The following is a 7,383-nucleotide window of genomic DNA, read 5'->3' as shown; positions in this document are numbered from 1 at the left end:
GTTTTATAATCGTTTAATTTACAAGTGCTAAAAATTTTTTAGATGAAAGCACCTTTAAAATTCTTCGGAATTTTAATATCATTAGATTGGTCTGACATCTGAAAAATTCAGCTTCATAGTTTTCTTTTCAAGTTGCTATACACCGACATTATTTTATGTAGCACTGGAATATTTTGTAAATCAAATACAGCGAAATTACTCCCAAAAATTCGTTTAAGAACAATGCATTGTATTCATAGAATCTAACAAGTCCATTATAATCGGAAGCAAGCGTTTCCTACAAAGCGAAAGTAATCTTGAATTGTCTTCCGGATGATTAAACCTATAATACCGATTAATCGAAACTTGTCTTTTTTCCCCCTCTTCACCCCAAGCAAAAGGTACGGCCTGATGCCGGAAGGCATTTCTCCAGTTTCTTCACACAGTGACACCTGAAGCATTAAAGGAGCGTAAAAACTACTAAACTGTGACGCTCCGAATGTAGAACGCCATCTCAGTTGTATAAAAGCTCGTTGAAAAGACAAGTTTGACATCAGTTGACATTCGTCTCTTTTAGATTACTACTTCCGCTTGGGTTCACTTTCCCTACAAGAAATATGAACAAATTGGTGGTAAGAATTTTTTCTACTTTATTTGAAGTGGGCTTGTTTTTCTATGAACTTTTATAAAATTCTAGTTTTCTTCAGAAAATCAGTGGAAGTGGTTTTCTTGAAACTTTATCGCGCATTCTTCAAGGAAGATCTTACCCCTTCTCCCTGCATAATACTGTGAGCTTTGGGCTAAGGGAGCGAATGCCTTGTATAGCATTGATAAACAATAATTATTTACGAAATACAGATTTTTAAAGAGAATATAACATTTTTATTGATTCTATCGTGCGAATAAGCATTTTGGACATCCTTTCTCCGTCCGACTTAAACAAAATTCGACACGTCATTACAATTATAATCACAAAATAACATTGTAAAGTACCTCGACAGTAGGTGAGATCAACAAACTTTCACCCACCCCAAGAGCAAGATTTTTTGTGATGAAGGTATGTGCAGAGTTGTCTCAAAGAAACGAAGTGAAGAATGAGAACACACATTTTTGGGCTAAGCCTGTATGCCAAATTTTATTTATCCAACTCTTCGCATTTTGTTGAAATAGTGTTCACATACATTCAAAGAGCCGGATTTCATTTGAATCGATTACTTCTAAAATTTGCTCATGAGTCTAAATATTAATTCATCCATCTTGCTCAAATTGTTTTTCATTTAGTGTATTCATGGACAAAAATGTATATTTAAAAGTCAAGGAAATCTGACATCGCAATTTCATCAAATTTGAATTTTTGATGATTATAATATTTTCTCTATACTTTGTACACCAGGCAATAAAAAAACATAGACTTTTTGTAAGCAAATTGGAATTTTTTGTAAAGTTTTTTTATGGTTTTGTATAGCTCCTTAAATCTCAGTTTGTAAAATTCTAAACAATAAATAGAAATTATATTAAAAAAATGAATAACTTCACATACTTTGCTTTTTAAAAATTTTTTGAAGCTTAATCTTACTATGAAATTCGAAATTTGTTTTATTAAATATATGAAGTAATTGAAGTAAATTTTGGCAGAGTAAAAATATTTTTTATAAAATTTGACTTAAATTGTATTAATTTAGAAGCCAGAAAGATTCTTAAATAAAACACATGAATGTTTTTATATATCCGAAGAGATATGTAAACATTTGATTTCAATTTTGTTCATGAACAAGTCGTCCATGTTAACTACTCAGCAAAAATACTAGCCCTTTTTGAGGTATTATTAACAAAACATTTTTAAAATAGTTTTGCTCATTTCCTACTTTTTTAAAATTATTTAATAGTGCAAAAGATTTCTCCGCTTGTCATATATTTCAGATTTTATTATTGAATAGCTAATTTTATTAAGTTTTAGAGATGCTTGAGATTCCATATTCGAAATTTATTTTTTGTTGAACTTTTAACCTTCAATTCCAAATGCATTCAAATACTTTTTCATCTCAAATGTGGACGCAGTTTTTGCTTGATAAAGTATATGATTTCACCCGAATCTCCTACAAACTTTCCCCATGGATATCAAGGATCACCATGGTTATTGCATCTGCATATTATTTTGAAGCCATACACATGGATTTGAAATACTCTCTCACACACATTTAAGATGAAATATATTTAACTGATATGCCTATTTGGATGGTAATAATTTGCTCACATTTCCTTGTGTACCATAACAAAAGTTGGTTTTTATTTTATGCTTATTTCCTGTTTTTTATTATTAAAAATTTAAATTTGATTAAATGTTTAATAATTTGCATTGCAGCACTAATTATAGTAGATAAATTGAAGTGTAATAAATATAAAATAACATACATTTGCAAAAAATTACTAATCATAATTATTTTTCTTTTCGTAGATGGTAGATTTCCTAGATTTTCCTTTTAGTAGAAACGAGTGAGTTTTGATATGAATGCATTAAATCACTTATACTATTAAGTTAACTATTTAAAATCTATGCATTATAAATAAAAGTAAAATTCATATTAAAAAGTTCGTTATCTTTTAAATTAAAGCAGTTTCCTTATATTTATTAAAGTGCATGTCAAACTATATGTCCCACCGGCTAAGCCTAACAAGCAGTTCATCCCATCGGAATGAACCAGATAAAAATCATTATAACTTAATTTTATTTTACTTAACTTTTATTTTAAATAGAAGGCCTAATCTGTGTTAAAAAACGTGTGAAATCCAAAAACATTTAATTCAATGTGAAAGGAATTCTCCCTCTAAAAAAAGCTGAGGTATATGACCGATCGATATGAATCAATAATTTCTTTCTTCTGTCTCTAGATCATCACTTTTGCTGTAGTTGCCCTGGCCATCCTTGTTGTTTCCGAAGAGATCCAAGGCCAAGGCTTCCATGGCCATTTCGATCAGCATGGGTACAAGGTGTCCATTGAACACCAACCTCACAGCCATGAACATCATCACCATGGCGGACATGGACACAGTGAAAGATATTTCCACATCCAACACCATGGACATCATGGACATCAAGGATATGAATAATTTATGAGGTAATAAACTCATACAAAATCTTGTGTTCAAGACAATGTACAATCTTGTGTTCCAGCTCTGGAGTTTTAAAAACAACCAATATAATACATCTTTTTTTTCCGAGTGATACAATAATATATTAGAATAGAAATTGCAAGGCAAAAAATATTGCTTTAGAAGACGAAATGAAATTGATTAGATTGTAATATTTTTAATTTTAAAATATCTTAAATTCAATTAATTTATAGTATTTCAATATTCTTTGGATAGATGCTTTTATGTCTGAAAACGTTAGGGTTATTTTCGAATAAACTGTGAATAACAAAAATCTAGAAAATAGCAAATAGAATTTTAAATCATTATACAATTTTATATTTTGAGTTCTATATTGTTTTGAAAAATATAGATTTTTTTTCGTACATACTTTATATTAAATTCAATTACTGTTTTTTTTTCGGTTCCTTTCATGATTTAAAGCATTTTCACCATATTTTTATAATGCAAGGATTTTCATTTATTTATTTCTATGTAGTCATATTATAATATGACTCTGTTCTTTGGATTTACTTCTGCACCATCTTTCAATGAAATAAATTTATGTAATCCATTGTTCATTCAATAGCTCATATTTGGCTTTGCTCCAATTAATGAAAACATTTACATTGGAAAATCATTGCTAAATAACTGTATTGCTGATTCCTTAAAATTTTTTAAAAAAATTTTTTAAAAGATATTTTGTACTGAAATTGAAAATCAGTATAATTTTTTTCCTATGTCGCAATAAAGTTGTGTGTTATAAAAATATCCTTCATATCCTATGACTTAATTGTTTATATAAACTTTTAAATTTTAACATCCGAATTAACAAGCTTTTTAAAAGACGAGCTGTAATAATAAGAACTGTATAGGAGAAGCATTTTTTAAACTGAAGAAAATCTGTAATAAATTTGAGACGGTGGCATAAAAATTAACTAATTAAAGTTAGTAGCCTTATTTATCTTTCTATGGCTGCTAGGTTTTTACATTTTTCAAATGCAATAAGCTTTAAAAAAATTCTGGAATCAGACTAAAATAATATTATTAATGACTCCAACACTTCTGACAATCTCAGAGATAATTTAAATTTTTTTAGAAGTTCATCCTGAAATTTTACTACGATAATAATTTCGAAAACTAAACCCGTTTGACATATTCCGCAAAATTCATATTTCTTTTTCTAATTGCCGCTGCATATTTCCTTTTTCAATTTTCTGAGTTAACTACTACTAAATATATTATTTCGTCAATTTGTTCATGCCTTCAACCATTTTCATTAGAATTCTTATCTATTTCATTTCTTTTATTCAAAATGATAGTTTAGGAGATTTAGTTATATTATATCAGAGAAATCTATTCTGAATACTTCTTTTCATACAATATTGTATGAATAATTGTATGAAAAGAAGAAGCTATTCTGAATACTTTTCCTTTCAGAATATTAGCTATTCTGAATACTTTTCATTGAGACAATACTAGTTAATCTAGTATTTTCTCAATATTCTCATTAAATAGCTAAATTCTGACTAAAGCTTGCGAAAAAGTTTGATGAATAATGCATTGACATTAACATCAAATATAATAATAATTAAATCTTAAGTAATATTAAACCACTGAACTTGGTTAAGTATAAAGCTTTAAAACTGATGACATTTAAGTAAAAATTTAAAAATTGCATTTTCACCATCCATTGTAAGTTAAAACGACGATTTTCATTAAGCAAGCTAGTCCCTGAAGATTGCCTCTCTATGAAGTGAGAAATGTTTCCACTTTTATTTCACTAGTTTTTTTCCTTATAAAGACTGGAATTTTGTAAACAGTTTCTTCACTTAATCTTTGATGCAAGATAATTTTGATATTCTGTCTAAATTTGCATTTTGCATAAATATAATATTTTCCTAAATTAATTATCAATAATATATTTGTAAAATAAATTTTGATTTGATACTTGCGTTAATCTTTAATAATTTGTTGGAAAACATTTGATTTCAAGAATCCATAATATTCGGAATTATGAATTATAAATTACAAACCTAAAAACAGAAATTATTTAAAATATATCATCAACAAAAAAGGATTTTGCACAACTTGCTTCATTTAATATATTTTTAAACTTGTTAAGATTTTTATATTTTCTGTGATTAAAATATTTTCTGTATCTCCCATTTTCCCACTTAATGCAGATTCATTTAAATTTATTAATTTCTGTATCATTCGTACTTATTATTTTATTTCACCAATATATGAAATTATAAAATTAAGTGTTTCTAAGTATGCAATTCCTCATGTGAAAGTACTTAATTCTTGAGTAACCAATCTTTTTTCTCTTATTCCAGGCAGAAATGAGGAATATGAACATGAATGAGAGCTCCCGTAAAATAACTGCTTATGGTAATGCAGTTCAAGATTGGGTTTTTGTATGGCTTCTTTCGATGTAATTTTTGTGGTGGATGTTAATAAACTGTGATATTTTTGTAAATGCGTTATTACTTGATTAGCTCGGAAAGTGAAAATATCCATAAAGATATTATATTTTAAAAAATCCGAACGCATTGAATTTTAATGAAAAGCATTTATTGTTATGGTAAGTCTAAAATGTATTGATCAAGCATGGATACCTTAACAATGCACTCGCTGATAGCTCTTAAATGTGTGAACACATCCTGTTTTCATTATCTTTATAATGCTTTCGTTATCTTTATATATCAAGTAACTTTATATGCCGAGTAAAGAGCAAAGCAGTTGGAAGCTTTCATTTTTCTAATTTAAATGACTGGTACAATTTAATAGCAGATATAGCAATATTTTAAGTTTCAAAAGAAGCTGCCTTACTAGCAAATACAATGAGTCGTTAAAACAATATTAAAGTCCATTCATCACAAAGAAAGTTTATTACAACGTTAAATTCTAGCTTAATTTTGGTTCAGTTCAGTACAGTTACATTAGCGAATAGTTTTAAAGCAACATTCGGGTTAGTTACCTCTCTAACTCACTTAATTTTTAATCCTGGTCAAATGACGAGGACGACATTTAAACTGGCACCCCCTCTCCAAATTTAAGCCCCACAACAGCGGGAAAACATTTGACTTCGACGGATTTAACGTTCAAAAGGCTCGTTTACACTGCAGTTCTTCGGTTAAGTCGGGTACCGAATCTGGAACCTTCGTGTCCGGAAGACGAAACCTTACTTAATTTTGGAATAACTGCTGTTAAAATGACAAGAAATATATAGTTATCATTAAAATTTATTGCAGCTGACATATTAGGTTCGTTGACATCTTCTCTTTCTTTTGAGCCTTTCAATTCCTCGGTTGTTTTCATTATTGCTGCGACTGATTAGGCATATAGCTTGATTGCTACACTTGATTGCATATGCTATCATCCAAGTATCTTCATAAATAAAGCATAAAAACCAATTAAAATTTGTTGAAGTATTGTAGCTAATTCATATGAATATCATATAAAAACAGAGTTCATACTTTAATATTAACCTTAACAAACAAATAATCTACTTACATAACTATAAAACATTCATTTCTATTTTTGAAAATTATTTGTTTCCAATAAATTTAATTTCTATCTTAATTGATTGGAAATTTCAGTTACAGGGAACATTTATAAATATCAACAATGCTACAATGGAAAAAAAATATTTTTTTATTATTCGGTAAAAAAAACCCACAATCCCCTTTATATTTTTTATCCTTTTATTAAAAAAATTGTCAAAATTTTTAAATGTATAGCTGTACTACACATGAGTAATTTTCTTCCCTAAAATCAATATCGTAAAAATTACAATTAAATATATTAAATATTTTCCATAGTGATTTCATGAGAAAAAAAATTTCTCATGATAAATCGTTCTTTTTATCTATATTTTCAAATTCAATCTATATTTTTTATCCATTTGACTAGCTCTAAAATTAATACGCTTTAAAGGTTGGTTTGATTTTGTATGATGTATTGGCGCAAGAGTTGATTTGCATGGTTTGATTTCGTATGGTTTACCTAGCCAAACTGCGTTAAAGGAAACCAATTTTAAGGAACTAAAAATCTTAGTATATGTTTGCCCATTTAATGACAACTAATATTAATTGAAAGAGAGAGTATTTGGAAGAACTGAGAGTTACAAATGAAGATAAAAGTTTTGATCTACAACTTACTAAATAAATGAGATTTAGCGAAAAATTCAAGTGATAATAATTATTAATGTAAATGATAATTTAATATTATTCTACTTTAAAGAATATATCAAAATTTCAAAAGAGTTTT

The 7,383-nt window shown here is 28.0% G+C and overlaps 1 long non-coding RNA gene across 1 annotated transcript; it reads left to right on the top strand.

Moving 5' to 3' along the window:
- Nucleotides 1-540: 540 nt before the first annotated feature.
- On the top strand, nt 541-5,572 carry LOC129964289 (uncharacterized). The gene is made up of 3 exons (XR_008784091.1): nt 541-611; nt 2,869-3,095; nt 5,448-5,572. It is a non-coding gene; the product is annotated as an uncharacterized LOC129964289 (long non-coding RNA).
- Nucleotides 5,573-7,383: the final 1,811 nt, after the last annotated feature.

This window comes from Argiope bruennichi, chromosome 3, assembly GCF_947563725.1.
Source record: "Argiope bruennichi chromosome 3, qqArgBrue1.1, whole genome shotgun sequence".
NCBI classification, from domain to species: domain Eukaryota; kingdom Metazoa; phylum Arthropoda; class Arachnida; order Araneae; family Araneidae; genus Argiope; species Argiope bruennichi.
Note: the sequence above shows the minus strand (reverse complement) of the source record. Positions and strands in the feature narration are given on the sequence as shown.